This window comes from Chiloscyllium plagiosum, unplaced genomic scaffold (genome assembly GCF_037043375.1).
Source record: "Chiloscyllium plagiosum isolate Xiang-an unplaced genomic scaffold, Cpla_swu_hap1 HiC_scaffold_13, whole genome shotgun sequence".
NCBI classification, from domain to species: Eukaryota; Metazoa; Chordata; class Chondrichthyes; order Orectolobiformes; family Hemiscylliidae; genus Chiloscyllium; species Chiloscyllium plagiosum.
The window spans coordinates 67,814,593-67,832,798 of NW_028270151.1; positions in this window are offsets into that span (position 1 = coordinate 67,814,593).

The following is an 18,206-nucleotide window of genomic DNA, read 5'->3' on the forward strand; positions in this document are numbered from 1 at the left end:
AGATCTTGTTTTACAAACAGCATTCCCTATTCATAAATCGTGTTACAGCCAATTCGCGTTAATGAAAGACGTGTAATGGCTGAACTGGCTGTCCAGTAAAAAATATACAAAGTCGCCATTTTCCGGTGCCGTCTTGGTTACAAAACCAGAATCTCAAAGAAAAAAATCTCAATATTCCAAGGGGACCTTTAACTCATTTATTAAACCTGCCTCATTATCCATTACCAGATGCAAGATGGCCTGCTCTCTGGTTGGCTACATGAACATTGCTTGAGTAATCTATCTCTAATGCACTCTATGAATTTGTTGTCAGATTTACCCTTTCCAATTTGATTAACCTTTGAACTAGCACCCTCAGTTACCTCTTATTCCCGATAATTGTGGGTACCTACTGTAGACGGTGGCAACCAAATCTTCTGCTTCCCACTCCCAATTCTTTTGCTGCCCAGATGAGATATCCTGAATCCAAACAGGCAACACAACCTTTGGTACTCTCAATCCTGACCATAGAGAACAGTGTCTACTCCCCTAACTGTACTATCCCTGATTACAACTACATTTCTCTTCTTTCTCTCCTTGTGAATGGCTCCATGTACCTCAGTAGTATGATCAATTTGTTCATCCTCCCTACAGCCCCTATCTCATCCACACAGAAGCAAGAGAATCTCAAACTTGTTAGACAAGCTCAAGTGCTGAGACTCCTTCTGCACCACCTCCTGGATCCCTCTACCGACCTCACTCCTGGTCACATCCTCATGTCCCTGAACACTGATCGAATTTGATGTAGTTAATCTAAGCATTGGTGACTGCTTCCTGAAATTCAGTTTTCAGCTAACACTAGTTATGGATTGCAGTGTTTGAAGTTTAAACGCCAGCTCATCAACTCTGAACTGGAGTTCCTCAAGTCTCAACACTTGCTACAGATATGGTCACTATGGACTATACAATGAACTGCCTTCTTCAACTTATGTGGTCCATGTGTTGAAGACATGCCACTTGATATTAGGGAAGGAGAATTGCTGTTGGTTGGGTGTTCCATAATTTGACTTAAGAACAATGAAGGAACAGTGATATACTTTCAAACAGGAATTGCCCATGACTTGGAGGTGAACTTTTATGATCATGTTTCTGTACATCTGCTGTCTTAGTCCTTCTAGCTAACAGAGTCAGTGGTATTGGAATTAGCATTGTTAAAACTTTGGCGAGTTGCTGCAGTACGTTTTGTAAATCATATTCACTGCTGCTACTGTACACTGATGGTGGAGTGTGTGTGACTCGTTGCATTGTATGGAGTATTGATCAAGCAGGCTGCTTTGTGTCAATGATATTGAGCTCTTTGAGTGACTGTATTCATCCTGGTGAGGGAGGTGTGTTTTCCAACATACTTTCACCTTTTCAGTGAAGATACACCAGCCACAGAATATCCAAACACTGACTTGCTCTTGTAGTCACAGTATTCATGTGATTATGCCTTTATGTTTCTGATCAATGATGACCTCCAGAATGTTGATGATGAGGGATGTAATGATGCTGTTGAGTTTCAACGGAGAGTAGTTAGACTTTCTCATTTTATAGATAGTTAATACCTAGCATCTGTGAAGAAAATCTTACTTGCTACGTGTTAGTTTAAGCCTGTTTGTGTGACATGGGTCTTGCTGCATGTGGTCATATTACTTCAATGTCTGAAGAATTGGGAATCCGACTGACACTGGCAAGCATAAGAGAAGCTACTAACTTCTGCAATATAACCAAAAACTACTTCATCAATCAGGCTGCATCTGTAGAGGGGGAAACATTTATCAGTTTAGCTTGATAATCTTACAACAGAATTGGAAAAGGAATCAGCTACAACAGATTTTAACCAAATTCAGGACAAGGATGACAAAGCAAAAAAAGGAATGTCTATTATATGGCAGAGATTAAATAATAAAGATATTATGGCGCAAGGTGGAATGAGAGGGTAATGGGACAAGTGAAGAAATGAAAGGTAGGTTAAGTGGTCAAGGGAATAGGAAAATTATAAACAATAGCTACCATTCAAGAAAAGGAGCAGAGGTTAAAATCTGAAATTGAACTCAACTTTGAGTCTAGAAAGTTAGAAAGTGCCTGAGCAAAAGATGATGTACATACTATTCTTTGAATTTGATTGGAAGTTTCTTCTTCTTAGGCAGTTTGGGATCAAAAATGACTGGCTTCTGTTGCATTTTGATTGATTCTGAGATGTCTGAGAAGTCCATTGTATGATCGGCAAGCTCTGCCATATGCATGGCGTATGAACTGGGTGGAGATTTGGTGCACTCCCTGAAAACACCTCGACTTTGCATCTGCACATTTCTGACAAAGTCTCTTGATAGGAGTGGTCCTTTCCTCAGTAAGCCTTCTCCATTTTAGTTTGTCACAAGCCAGTATGTCCTGTTAGTTGGTGGATACATTTGATATCAGCAAGGATGCTTTGAGGACATCCATAAAGGATTTTGGCTGTCTTCCTGGAGTCTCTTGCCACAAGCAAGTTCTGAGAGAACAGTTGCTTTGTGAACCTGTTGTCAGGAATGCAATTGAAAAATCCTATCCAGTGTAGCTGGTTTTGACTGATTAGCATCTTTGTTTATGAACTTATAGCACAACACTCAAGGCTTGTACAATGGTTAGAAATTAGAGTTCATGTTTCAGGACCAGTGACCCTTCCTCAGAGCTGATGGTAGCTTCCATCAGTTCTGAGGAAGGGTCACTGGACCCAAAGCATTAACTCTGACTTCTTTTCACAGATGCTGCTAGACTAGCTGAGCCTTTTCAACAATTTCTGTTTTTGTTTCTGATTTCTTTTGGTTTTTTTGTTAAGGCTTGTACAGTGTTTTTAATGAACTACTGTAAGATGGGTACATGCATGGCTGAGGTCACCTAACTACAGCAAATCAGAAGGTACATTAGTACCATATTGCATTTCTATCTTAAATGTTTTCTTTTTCATACAAAACTTACAAGAGAAACATTGCATGCATTATAATTTAGAGTTACCAACTAGACAAGCTCACGTATTAGTTTAGTCTCTGCACATGGCCAAGAATTTCCATTGGAAATGTTATATCTGTGCCTGAACAGATTAAAAATCACCAAATCACTTTTTGATTGTTTCTGTAGTGGAGACATATGGATAGCAGCTTTCTATTATGAACCTATTCAGGACTTCTCGAACCCAACAATGAAAAAAACAATTGGCAAACCCACACTCCCTTTTGCAGTATTGAGTATTGTATTCTAAAGTTGAAATGTCCAGCAGACCTTTGGAAACTACATAAAAGGGTAAGTATGTAAGGTAAGTGACAGGATAAGGTGGGAGATGGATGGGATGATCAGGGAATGGGTGAATGAGATAGATGGCAAGATGGTAGAATTTGAATTCAATTTTTAAAAACTGGCTATAGAGGACCATAAAACTGTTGTTGATTGAAGGAAAGCCAACTGGTTTACTAACATCCTTTATGGAAAGAAATCGGCCTAGTCTGGCCTGCATGTGACTCCAGATCCACATGAATGGGGTTGACTCTTAACTGCCCTCTGGGCAATAAATGGTGGCCTAGCAAGTGATGCCCACATTCCATGAATAAATAAGTAGAAAAAATGATGGGTGAGGAGTAGAGTGCCACATGGATAAATGAGGTAGGGTTCCAGGTAGGTGAGTGAGGTGGGTGCCAGGTAGGCAAGTGAGGTAGTATACCAAGTGGGTGAGAGGAATAGGGTGCCAGGTGGGTGAGTGAGGTGGGGTGTCATGTGGATTGGAGGAATAGAGTGCTAGGTAGCTGAGTGAGGTAGAGTGCCAGGTGGGTGAGTGAGGAAGGGTGCCAGGTGGGTGAGAGGAGTAGGATTCCAGGTGAGTGTGAGGTAAGGTTCCAAGTAAGTGAATGAGTGCTTAGGGTAGGTTAAGAGGTCAGGTCAAAGTAGAGAGGGAGAGGGAAGGGACTGTTCATTTGGAAAGGCATGATTGGGTCATGAAGTGCCAGGGTCAGACTTGATTTAATGGATTTAGGTGTTGGCACTATTTGGGTCTGATCAGGAGGTATACTGGATCAAATTATGGGGGCAGTGCCAGGTCCAGTTAAGTCAAATTGGGGCATGCAGTGTGTCAGATCTGGTCGGTGGGGTCTGATGGGTCAGGAGGTGAGGGGATATTGGAGCAGGTGTGATGTTGGGTCAGGGACTGGTAGTCACTGGTGTTCGCACGTTTTTTTGGGAACACATTTATAATTACCCAGGAGTTAGTGTACATTTTAATCATCCAAACTTTCCTCAGTATATAATAAGCTTCAGTATATCAGAACCCGCCAATGGATATGACTTCAAGAGGCTTTATCAAAGTTGATAAATGGTATATCTGGCTATTCACACCCACTGCATGGGATCAAAGTGACAAATGTCATACACCAATCTCAAGCTGCTATTTGGGCCGGCTCTTGTTGAGAGTGATGAAGTTATGCATCCTAATTGGATTTCCAATTCTCAACTCTGACAATGGTTTGACAGTTTTGTCAAAGTGAAATTTTTCTTTGTTCTATTTCACTTTCATTTTGTCACTCAGACTTCAGCAAATCTCCTCTCAATTCCTTTGGAATAATGATTCTATTTCCAATGTACAATATATCATCTTGGGCTGTCAATTCATATCTCTATCTCCAATACACCCTTGAAACCATACAGTAGCTTTGATGCTTTCAAACCATCCTTTCATCACCACTTCTTGCAACACTTAGAGGTAGTTCACTAGATTTGAGCAAGATATTCAATATCAAGTTGCTGCTTTGTTAGATCTGGAAGATTTCACACTCTATCCTAGCAGCTTTGACTTTCTTCGTAGGGAGTGCTACTCTCAACAGGATATCAATGATATGTGTGTTTCCCCACTTGTACATCATTTTCAGATAATATCTTAGTAATAGGAGTAACATTCTTTGCAGACACATTGGAGCAGATAGTATCGACTCGTGGATAATACTATAATCTGGCTTCTTGTTGATTCGACTGTCATTTTATCTCTTCCAAGTAGGAGTTGATGAAAATCTTCACAAGCAGAGACAGTAGCCAGACAACACATTTTTGACTATCAGCATCTTTAATTTGAATTTTTTTCCTGCTCAGCTTCAGTTATCAGGTCAGCTTTGTCTACTAGTCGCAAATGATTTTTGTCATGGTCAGCAGTGGCTTTTTCCATTGCGTTTCTTCATTCATAAATCAGCAGATCATCCACGATATCTTGCACTCCAGGAAGATCACCAACTGTCTCATGCTGTCTGTGTTGAAACAACTCTGGAGCCATGGAAATGCCAAATCACATGTGCAACCATCTAAATCGCCTAAACAGCATCCAGGATGAAGTCAGAAAGCTGTTACTTTCGTCCAGCTTTATTTGCAGTAATTATCCTTTGCATCAAAGATACTGGAGGTTTGTGCCTTTGCAAGTTATGACAACCTTTCTTCAATGGTTTGCATGGGATAGTGAGATCTCGTCAGAGCTTTATTTACCCGGCTGTTAGTCCATTCTAATGGAATTTTCACTTTCTTGATTAGTTTCTTCTTTTCCAGCACTTCAATCTTGTCTTTCACTCTGGTTTTGCGAGCAGCTAGGCATTTCCTCAGCTGATGCTGAAGTTATCTTGCATTCTCATTGCCTTTGAAATTATGCGCTGCAGAAGACATCCTAAACCTGTAAACATGTCATCGTATTCCTCTAAAATGTGTTCCAGAATCAGTGGTTTAGTGTGCTGCAACAAGTTGGAAATCTCCTTTATTATGTTGAAAGTTACCACTCCAAGCTGAGGTGAGTGGCTTTTAACTTGTTGTCTATGATTTGCAACACCAGATCTTCATTTTTATTGTTGCATTAGGTTTTCTGAGTAATCTATCCTCTTGGCACAAGAGTGATCCTAGCATATAGGATCAATCTTACTTATGAGGGCTTCGTTTATGAATTGATAAGTGTGGCACAGGTCAGGTCAGGCAGCATCCAAGGAGCAAAAGAGTTGACATTTCGGGCATAAGCCTTTCATTTCCAGGCTGTAGGCTGCCCAGGTGGAAGATGAGGTGTTGTTTCTCCAATTTGCAGTTTGGTTTGTTGTGGCAATGGAGGAGGCCAAGGATGGTCATGTTGGAAAGGGAGTGGGAAGGAGGATTAAATGGCCGGTGACTGGGAGGTCCGGTCAGCCCCTACCGGCCCGGCTGAGATGCTCGGCGAACCATTCCCTGAGTTTAGAAGGCCACATTGGGAGCACCAGATGTAGTAAACTAGGTTGGAAGAGAGGCAGGTGAACCTATGTCTCACCTGGAAGGATTGTTTGGGACCCTGGATGAAGGTCAAGGGGGTGTTGTACCAGCAGGTTTTTCATCTTTCCTGGTTGCAGGGGAAGGTGCCTTAGCATTTAGATGCGTTGGTAGGTGATAATTTCTGTTAAAAGTAAGAATCTCATCTCAACATCCAGGACTTATTTGGAAAATGTGACATTTCATTCTCAATATATAGAATGTCTCGGTCACTATTCATCCGATTTTCCTAAATTTCTCACAATAACCCATGTTGTTCTGCTCCTTGGATGCTGCCTGACCTGCTGTGCTTTTCCAGTGCCACACTTTTCAATTCTGAGTCTCCAACATCTGCAGTCCTGAATTTTCTCCTTCATTTTTAAAATGCAATATTGAACTACTTTAGACAGATCTGGGAAGGTCATGGTGTTGCATGATGCATCAGTATCTGCCTGACTATGTTGACTTAATATTCCTTCTGCAGTCAGCATGACAATTATCTCCTATTGACCTGACTGAAGAGACAAATTGTAAATGTTCAGTGTAAATATTGTGACGTTGGAAATTCTTGACATAATCCTAGTTTCTATTGATGGGATGGAAAAGGGAGGTTTTATATTAATGATAGACAAGCAGGAGGCTGAGAAAACACAGCACGCCAGGCAGCATAAGGAGGTGGAGAAGTTGATGTCTCGGGTGTAAACCTTCTTCAGCACTAAGGGTGGGTGTAGGGGAGCTACAGATAAAGGGGATGGGGAGGGTGCAGGATGGTGAACGGGGCATAGGTAAAGACAGGCAGAGGGTACAACCTGGTTAGTCAATGGGAGGATGAATCTGGTTGGTGGCTGGAAGGAGTGGAAGAGAGTGGGAGGAACTGTGAAAGGAGTCGGGGAAGGGAAGGGAGGTTATTTGAAAGAGAGGACACAATGTTGAGTCCTCCAGGCTGTAGGCTGCCCAGGCAGAAGATGAGGTGTTGTTCCTCCAATTTGCGGTGTGGCTCATTGTGGTGATGGGGGAGGCCAAGGATGGTCATGTCAGAAAGGAGAATTAAATGGCCGGTAACAGAGAGGTCCAGTCCGCCCCTGTGGGCCTGGCTGAGATGCTCGGTGAACTGTTCCCTAAATTTACATTTGGTGCTCCCTGTCCATTCATGTGTCTGTCTGGATACATCTTAAATGACGCTATTGTGCCTGCCTCTACCACTTCCACTGGCCACACGTTCGAGGCACCCACCACCCTCTGCATAAAGAACTTTCCACGCAAATCTCCCCTAAACTTTTCCCCTCTCACCTTGAATCCGTGACCCCTAGTAATTGAATCTGGGAAAAGGTTACTTGCTATCTATCCTGTCTGTACCTCTCACGATCTTATCAACCTCCTCCAACTTTAACCTTTTGAACATTCTGATTTTATTATCTCCAAAACAGTAGCCTTGCCATCAACTGCCAAGACCCTAAACTCTGGAATTCCCTCCATAAATCTCTCCACCTCTCAATAATATTTTCTCCTTCAAGACACTCCTTAAAACTTACATCTTTGGAGGAAGGATTTGATCATCTGTCTTATGTGGCTTGGTGCCAAGTTTTATTTTACAACTTTCCTGGAAGTGAAATGCTAATAAATGATACAAGTTATTGTTATTGACTTTATTACAAAACAATCTTCTTTCCTTGGAATAAGGCCAGTACATTCTGAACAGAATGTTCCAAGCCCTCAGGACTAGTTGATTGAAATACCTAAAACCAATAGTATAAGCCAAATTATCACAAATGAAAGCAAGCAGGTTGCATTAGGATGAATCACAGGTGTATAAACGTCAGAGTGAGAACACAAATATCCCTGGGCCAAGGCCTGTGGAGCCCATGTATACACTGCCATAAAATATATATGCTTCCTTATTTCCTCCTATTGTGAATATTGCATCACACAACAGCACCTTTATCAATAAAAAAACAAATGAACTACAAAGTTAAAAATCACACAACATCAGGTTATAGACCAACAGGTCTAACTAGAAGCACTAGCTTGCGGAGCGCTGCTCCTTTATCAACCACCTGATGAAAGAGCAGTGCTTTGAAAGCTAATGCTTCCAAATAAATCTGTTGGACTATAACCTGGTGTTGTGTGATTTTTAACTTTGTACACCCCAGTCCAACACCGGCACCTCCAAAGAATGAACTGCAGATACCATAAATCAAAAACACAAACAGAAGTTGCTGGAAAAGCTCAGCATGTCTACCAGTATCTGTGAAGAGAAATCAGAGTTAATGTTTTGGGTTTGGGTACTCTTCCTCAGACCTGATGGTAGCAAGGAAAATATCAGCTTATATGCAAAAAACAGAGCAGGGGGAGGAGTAAATGATAGATGGGGATAGAGCCCAAAGAGAGAGAAGAGAAGTTGGACAGACAAAGGATTCGATAACGATCTGGCAGGGTGGCTGAATAGCTGTTAATGGAGACTGTTAGTGGCTAACAAGTCAGTGGTGGCAGACTATGTGATAACAAGGCCGAGAGAGAGTGAGCGAGAGTGTGTGTCTGTGTAGTAGGGGCCTAAGGCATGGGGGAGTTCTGGCCCTCAAATTATTGAACTTGATATTGAATCTGGAGAGCTGCAGAATCCCCAAATGGAAAATGAAAAGTTGCTCTTCCAGCATATGCTGAGCTTGGCTGGAGCACTGCAGCATGCCTGAGATAGAGGGAACAGAGTGATGTGTTAAAGTGACAGGCAACTGGATGCTCAGGATATGTTTTGCAGGCAGAATGTAGATGTTCTGCGAAGTGATCACCCAGCTTACGCTTCTATTCCCCAGTGTAGAGGAGACCGCATTGAGAGAAGTAGGGGTATGGAAGGGGGGGGGCTGGTCTTGGGAGGGAAGGAAGATTGGACCAGGGTATCCCGAAGGGAAGAGTCCCTAAGAAAGGTAGACAAGGGAAGGGAGGGGAATATGTATCTCACTGGAGATGATGGAAATGCTGGTCGATGATCTTCTGGATGTGAATGCTGATAGGTAAGGACAAGGGGAACCCTGTCGCTGGTGCAGGAGGGAAGAGACGGGGTGAGGGCTGATGTGCAGGAGATGGGTTAGACCCAGTTTTGAGTCCTGTCGACAACAGTGCTGTGGGAATCCTCGGTTGAGGAAAAAGGTGGACATTTCGCAGGCTCCCTTGTCGAAGTTGGTCTCATCGGAACATAGGTGATGGATACAGAGGAACTAGGAGAGTGGAATGGAGTATTTACAGGAAACAGGATGCAAGGCTGTATAGTCCAAGTAGCTGTGGGAGTCGCTGGTTCATATGAGTGGCCAGTCTATCCCCAGAAATGGAAACAGTGATGTCAAGGAAGGGAGGAGTCAGAGATACACCAGGTGCAAGTAAAGGCGGGGTGGAAATTGGAAGTGAAATCGATGAACTTTTCCAATTCCAGATGAGAGATGGAAGCAGCACCGATGATATCATCAATATATCAGAGAAAGAGTTGTGGGTGGGGTCCAGAATAGGACTGGAACAAGGAATGTTCTACATATCCCTTGAAGAGAGGCATAACTGGGGCCCAGGCAAGTACTCATGCCCACCCCTCTGGCCTGAAGAAAATGAGAGGAATTAAAAGAGAAGTTTGTTGAGAGTCAGAACGAGTACGGCCAGGCAGAAGGGGGTGGTGGGCGGGAATGGTTCAGGCCTTTTTTCCAGAAAGAAGGAGAACCCTGCGATCATCCTGGTGGGTGGTAGATGCGTAAAAGGATTGCACGTCCATGGTGAAGAGGAGGCGGCTGGAGGTTGCAAACTGGAAATATCTGAAACTGGCGTAAAGCATCAAAGGAATCATGAATGTAAGTGTGCAGGGACTGGACCAGTGAGAAAATACTGAGTCAAGATAGGAATAGATGGGTTCTATGGGGCAGGAGCAGGCTGAAACAATGGTTGGCCCAGGTAATCCTGCTTGTGGATTTTCAGAAGGAGGTGGAAGCGAGCTATGTGGGGCTGGGCGTTTATCAGTTGGAGGCAGTGGGGGTGAGATTGCCAGATGAAGTGACATCAGTGACTGTAGTCAATACAATGGCCTGATGTGCCATGGTAGAGTCATGGTCCAGGGAAAGATAGGAGGAGGTATCTGACAGCTGACACTCAGCCTCTGCAATGTAGAGGTCAGTACATCAACCTACAATGGCAACTAAGGATTCTCAGCACTATTGTCGATAGGGCCCTCAACTGGGTCTGACCCATCTCCCACACTTCTGCCCTCACCCCGTCTCTTCCCTCCCACAACAGCAACAGGGCTTCCCTTGTCCATACCCTCCATCCCACAAGCATCCACATCCAGAAGATCATCAGTCATCATTTCTGCCGCCTCCCGCAAGATGCCACCACCAGATACGTATTACCCACCCTTCCCTTGTCTACCTTTCGCATGGACTTTTTCCTTCAGGACACCGTGGTCCACTCTTTCTTCACTCCCAATATCACCCCACAGTCCCACAGCACCTTCCCCTGCAACGCCAAAGGTGTAACACCTTCCCATTTACCTCCTCCCTCCTCAGTATCCAAGGGCTCAAACATACCTTCCAGGTGAAGCAGCACTTACCTGCACTTCACACATTCTACTCTACTGTATTTGCTGCTCATAATGTGATCTCCTCTACATTGGGGAAACAAAGGTACCATCATTTCTGAGGAAGGGTCACCGGACCCAAATCGTTAACGTATTTCTCTTCACAGATACTGCCAGACCTGCTGAGCTTTTCTAGCAACTGCTGTTTTTGTAGTAGCTTTATCAAATAGCATAACTTGAAAAAACTCAAGAAAAACTTTGAAAATGTTAGAAGTGACTGAAACAATGTAGAGTTGAAAACTGACCCCGAATAAAAGGCTATTACCTCAAGATAACTAGGTACGTAAAATATGTTATTATTTCATTAGATTTCAGGATTTTAATTAGCATTTTGACATCATAGTGATTGGTTTGAGTTTACCAAGAAATGGAATACTTACTTGTTCTCAATATTGGTAAGCTACTTGGTTTTATCTACTTATCCCTGTACAAATATATGGGGTTTAAACATGTCTCCATTAATCTGTACCTAAGCATTCTGGATTTAGGAACATGCCTTGTACGAAAATAGTAAATTGTAGCAAGATGAAAATTTCTGAACAGGGTTAGTCAGAATTTCTTAAATGGGTTAATGCAGTTCCACACTTGTGAGATATTCAAAGGACTTCAAAAAATTATTTCATTTAACAAAATTGGACAGGCACTGCATTTACAGGTAGGTGGTGTAGGGTGAGAATCCCTGCAGTCTCAGCTAGATGTGGAACCATATTGTGGGCAAAAATGAAATGAATGGCAATACCCAGGAATGGTAAAAGAACAATATAATTAAATATAATGATAATGATGTCAATAATATGATCTCTCACACACACATGAATGGTACAATAACCTTTAACATTTATATCATCACATTTTCAACATTTTCAACTTCCTTTACACAGGAATAGACCTCCAGTCAGTCAGTCAATCGGTCAATGTCTTTTCCCTCTAGTTTTCAGTGGTTGACTGTTAACCACTCAGCTGCAGTAGCAAGTTTTGAAGCATTGTGTCTTTTAAGAAAGTTTCTGACACATTCAGGCCTGTCAAGGCATCCATCAAGGTTTTTTTTAAATCAGAAAGTCTGAACAAAACAGGAGTCTTATCTCACACTGATTTTTCAAAATTTTCATGCAATACAAAGCTCTGGTTGTTATACCATAAGATCATAAGGTGTAGGATCAGAATTATACCATTCAGCCCATCCGATCTGCTTCACCATTTGATCATGGCTGATATGTTTCTCAAACCCATTCTTTTGGATCCTCCCCATGACTCTTAATCCCCTTACCAAACAAGAACCTATCAATCTCTGTCTGAAAAGCACTCAATGACTTGGCCTCCCTAGCCCACTGCAGCAATGAGTTCCACAGAGTCATCACTGTTTGGTTGAAGAAATTTCTCCTCACCTCAGTTCTAAAGGTTTATTCCTTCACCCTGAGTCTGTGCTCCCAGTTTCTAATCTCCCCTGCTCGTGGAAATATTTTCTTCATATCCATTCTAACAGACATCTCAGTATTCCATATATTTCAATGAGATCCCGCCTCATCTTTCAAAACACCATTGAGCACAAATTTAGAGTCCTCAACCATTCCTTATATGGCAAGCCCTTCAACGCCAGGATCTTTCTTGTATATTTCCTACTTCAATGCCCAGCACATCCTTCCTCAGATACTGGACCCAAAACCAATAACAATATTCTAAACGTGGTCTTACCAGAAGTTTATACAGCATCAACAGTACATCTCTGTTCTTGTATTCTAGCCCTCTCAAAATGAATGCATCATTGCATTTGCCTTCCTAACTGCCAATTGAACTTGGATGTTCACCTTAAGGGAATGCTGAACCAGGACTTTCCAAGTCCCTTTGTGTTTCAGATTTTGGTAGCCTTTCCCCATTTAGATAATAGTCTATGCCTCTATTCTTCTGACCGAAATATGTAACCTCACACTTTGCCACATTGTATCCATCTGTCATTTCTTTGCCCACTCACCTAGCATATTGAAGTCCTCCTGCGGCTACCCCATTTCCTAAACACTACCTATTCCTGCACCTATCTTTGTGTCATCTATAAACTTAGTAATGATGCCTTCAACTCCTTCATTTAAATTATTAGTGTATAACATGAGTAGTTGTGGTCCCAACATGGAATCTTGAAGAACACCAGTAGTCACCTGCTGCCATCCTAATAAAGACCCTTTTATCTTAACTGTCTGCCTTCTGCCAGTTAGCCAATCCTCTATCCATGCTATTACCTTACCCCTAACACCATGGACTCTTATCTTATTTAGCAACCTCCTCTGCGTCTCCTTGTCAAAAGCCTTTTGGAAATCCAAACAAATCACATCCACTGGCTCTCCTTGGTCTAACTTGCCTGTTACCTCCTCAAAGAATTGCACCAAAGTTGTCAGAAGTGATCTCCCCATGACAAAGCTGTGCTGACTCAGCCTTATATTACTATGGGTATGTAGGTGACCCCCACCAACCCACCCTCCACACCCAGCACCTTCCCTTGTTACCGCAAGAGGTGTAAAACATACACCCACACCTCCTTCCCCTCACCTTCATCCAATGCCCCAAAGGATTCTTCCACATCTAGCAGAGATTTTCCTGCACATACAAACTCCTTATTTACAGTGTCCATTGCTCCTGATGTAGGAGGGTGGTGATGGAGGGTTGTTTTTCAGACTGGAGGCCTGTGACCAGTGGAGTGCCATAAGGATCGGTGCTGGGTCCTCCTTTTTTTCATTTATATAAATGATTTGGATGCGAGCTTAAGCGGTACAGTTAGTAAGTTTGCAGATGACACCAAAATTGGAGGTGTAGTGGACAGTGAAGAGGGTTACCTCAGATTACAACAGGATCTTGACCAGATGGGCCAATGGGCTGAGAAGTGACAGATGGAATTTAATTCAGATAAGTGCGAAGTGCTGCATTTTGGGAAAGCAAATCTTGGGACTTAATGGTAAGGTCCCAGGGAGTGTTGCTGAACAAAGAGACCTTGGAGTGCAGGTTCATAGCTCCTTGAAAGTGGAGTCCCAGGTAGATAGGATAGTGAAGGCAGCGTTTGGTATGCTTTCTTTTATTGGTCAGAGTATTGAGTACAGGAGTTGGGAGGTCATCGGAAGGATGTTGTGAAACTTGAAAGGGTTCAGAAAAGATTTACAATGATGTTGCCAGGGTTGGAGGATTTGAGCAAGAGGGAGAGGCTGAACAGGCTGGGGCTGTTTTCCTTGGAGCGTCGGAGGCTAAGGGTTGACCTGATAGAGGTTTACAAAATTATGAGGGTCATGGATAGGGTAAATAGGCAAAGTCTTTTCCCTGGGATTAGAGAGTCCAGAACTAGAGGTTTCGGGTGAGAGGGGAAAGATATAAAAGAGACCGAAGGGGCAACGTTTTCACACAGAGGGTGGTACGTGTATGGAATGAGCTGCCAGAATAAGTGGTGGAGGCTGGTACATTTAAGAGGCACTTGGATGGGTATATGAATAGGAAGGGTTTGGAGGGATATGGGCCGGGTGCTGGCAGGTGGGATGAGATATCTGGTTGGGATATCTGGTCAGCACGGAAGGATTGGACCGAAAGATCTGTTTCCATGCTGTACATCTCTATGACTATATCTGAGTCCAAAGACATTGCTGCAATAGTTTCTTTGGGTAGTATCCGAGGTCAACTCAGCAGTGTCACCAACAACCTTACAGTCACATCTTGAGCTAATAAAAGTCACAAATTTAACAAAGTTTTAGTGAAGGCCTTTTACTGCTACTACATGTACTATTTGACCTTGGACTTGCCCATGCCGGTATAAATGTTTCTTAGTTTTTTGTTCAAGTCTGAGTTTATCACACTCAAACATCAGTTCAAAAGTGAATTGTTCACTGTATGGTGTTCAGCACCATCGAGACAGGTACTGAAGCACTCTGTGCTCGTACACAGCACGAGCATGGAAATGTTCAGGCTTGGGCTGATAACTCCCTCTCTCACCTCCCTCCCCTTCCTGCACCTCTCCATCTCCATTAATGACGAACGACTTGACACTGACGTTTTTTACAAACCCACCGACTTCCACAGCTACCTGGATTACAACTCTTCCCAACCTACCTCTTGTAAAAATGCCATCCCGTATTCCCAATTCCTCCGCCTCGGCCGTATTTGCTCCCATGAGGATCAGTTCCACCACAGAACACACAAGATGGCCTCCTCCTTTAGAGACAGCAAGTTCCCTTCCCACGTGGTTAAAGATGCCCTCCAATGCATCTCGTCCACCTCCTGCCCCTCCGCCCTCAAACTCCACCCCTCCAACCGTAACAAGGACAGAACTCCCCTGGTACTCACCTTCCACTCTATCAACCTTTGCTTAAACCACATCATCTGAAGACATTTCCGCCGCCTCCAAACGGACCCCACCACCTTGGATATATTTATTTCCCTCCCCACCCATTTCCGCTTCCCGCAAAGATCATTCCCTCCGTGACTACCTGGTCAGGTCCATGCCCCCCAACAACCCATCCTCCCTTCCTGGCACCCTCCCCCGACACTGCAGGAATTGCAAAACCTGCGCCCACACCTCTTCCCTCACCTCCATCCAAGGCCCTAAAGGAGCCTTCCACATCCATCAAAGTTTTACCAGCACATCCACCAATATCATTTATTGTATCCGTTGCTCCAGATGCAGTCTCCTCTACATTGGGGAGGCTGGACGCCCCCTAGCAGAGCGCTTTAGGGAACATCTCTGGGACACCTGCACCAATCAACCCCACCGCCCTGTGGTCCAACATTTCAACTCCCCCTCTCACTCTGCCGAGGACATGGAGGTCCTGGGACTCCTCCACCACCCGATGCCTGGAGGAAGAACGCCTCACCTTCCGCCTCGGAATACTTCAACCCCATGGCATCAATGTGGATTTCACCAGTTTCCTCATTTCCCCTTCCTCCATCTCACCCTAGCTCCAACCTTCCAGCTCAGCACTGTCCTCATGACCTGTACTACCTGCTTATCTTCCTTCCCTCCTTTCTGACCTATCACCTTCATCCCCACCCCCATTCACCTCATTGTACTCTTTGCTACCTTCCCCCACCCTCCTCCCTGACCTATCACCTATCCCCACCCCCAACCCCCCTCTCATTTATCTTTCCACTCTGCAGGCACCCTGCCTTTATTCCTGATGAAGGGCTTTTGCCCAAAGCGTCGATTTTCCTGCTCCTCGGTTGCTGCCTGACCTGCTGTGCTTTTCCAGCACCACTCTAATCTAGACTCTGGTTTCCAGCATCTGCAGTCCTTGATTTAACTTGGGCTGATAAGTGGCAAGTAACATTTGTGCCACACAAATAGTAAATGATGATTTATCTCCAGCAAATTAGACAATCTTCCCTTGACATTTTAATGATGTTACCATTGTTAAATTTGCCATCTCCATCATCACCCAGGTTACTAGGAAGCAGAAACCTAACTATACATATTGTGGCTGCAAAGGCAGGTCAGGGGCTGGAAATGCTGTGGTGAATGACGTCTGCCTCTCCAAAACTTAACCACTATCTACAATTCACAAGTCAGGAGTATGTCAGAATGTCCTTCACTTACGTTGATGAGTGCAGATCCCGTGACACTCAAAGATTAACAACATCCAGGACACAAGAGAATGTCTAATCAACACCTCTTCCACTACTATAATGATTCACTGTGTCTACACTGGTGCATAGTGGCAGCAATGTACGCTACATACAAGAAGGTCTACCATAACTAATCTAGGTTCCTGTAACACCATTTTCCAAATTGGAAACTTCTTCCATTGAGCATACTTGAGAACGTCATCACAGAATTTTTTCTTTGAGTTCATATGGTTCTGACTTGGGACTCAATTTCCCTTCCACCAATTCCTTTGAAACAGTGCTATGATGTACCTGCATGAGATGGAGCATTGTCTTTTTATTATTCTTTCATAAGATGTTAGTGTTGCAGGCTAGGCCAGCATTTATTGCCCATGTGTAATTACCCTTGAGAAAGTGGTAGTGAGCTGCCTTCTTGAATCACTGAAGTCCATTTTGGGTAGGTACAACCACAATGCTGTTAGGAAGTGAGTTTTGGAATCTTTATGCAGCCACATTGAAGGAATTATGTTATATTTTTGGATGATGAATGTCTTGGAGGGAAATTTGCAGGTGGTGGTGTTCCCATGTATCTGCTGTCCTTGGTTTCTAGGTGATACTGACCTTTGGCATGGAAGGTGCTGTCTACAAAGCCTTGGTGAATTTTGTAGTACTGAACATTAGTGGTGGAGAGGGTGAATTTTTGTAGATGATGTGCCAATCGAGCAGACTACTTTATGACTGAGGCACAGTGGTTAGCACTGCTGCCTCACAGCGCCAGAGACCCGGGTTCAATTCCCGCCTCAGGCGACTGACTGTGTGGAGTTTGCACGTTCTCCCCGTGTCTGCGTGGGTTTCCTACGGGTGCTCTGGTTTCCTCCCACAGTCACAAAGATGTGCAGGGCCAGGTGAATTGGCCATACTAAATTGCCCGTAGTGTTAGGTAAGGGGTAAATGTAGGGGTATGGGTGGGTTTCGCTTCGGCGGGTCGGTGTGGACTTGTTGGGCCGAAGGGCCTGTTTCCACGCTGTAATGTAATCTAATCTAATCTAGTCTCCTCTACATTGGGCAGACAGGATGCCAATTTGCAGAACTGTTCAGGGAACATCTCTGTGCACCTAACAACCCCACCACCCTGTGGCTGACCACTTCAACTTCCCCTCCCACTTCACCAGGGACATGCAAGTCCTGGGCTTCCTTCACCACCAAATCCTGGAGGAGGAACGCCTCATTTTCTGCCTTGGGACTGTCCAACCACACAGCATGAACATCGACATCACCAGTTTCCTCATCTCCTCTCCACCCACCCTATCCCAGATCCACCCCTCTAATGCAACACTGCCCTCTTGAACCATCCTACCTATCCATTTTCCTTCCCATGTATCTGCTCCACCCTTCTCTCTGACCTATCACCATCACTCTCTACTATTATCTACCTATCACCTTCCAAGCTACCTGACCCCCAGCTCCATCCCCTTCCCATTTATCTCTCAGCCCCCTTTGCCCCCGCCCCCCACCCCATTCCTGATGAAGGGCTTATCGACTCTTCTGCTCCTGGATGCTGCCTGACCTGCTGTGCTTTTTCTGCACCACATTTCTTGACCCTATATTACCATACACTTCCAAGTATTCTGCAATCTCATTCTTAATAATGAACTCTAAAATCTTACCAACAACTGAGGTCAGGTTAACTGGTCTAGAATTTGCCATTCTCTGCCTCCCTCCACTCTTAAATAGGGGTGATACATTC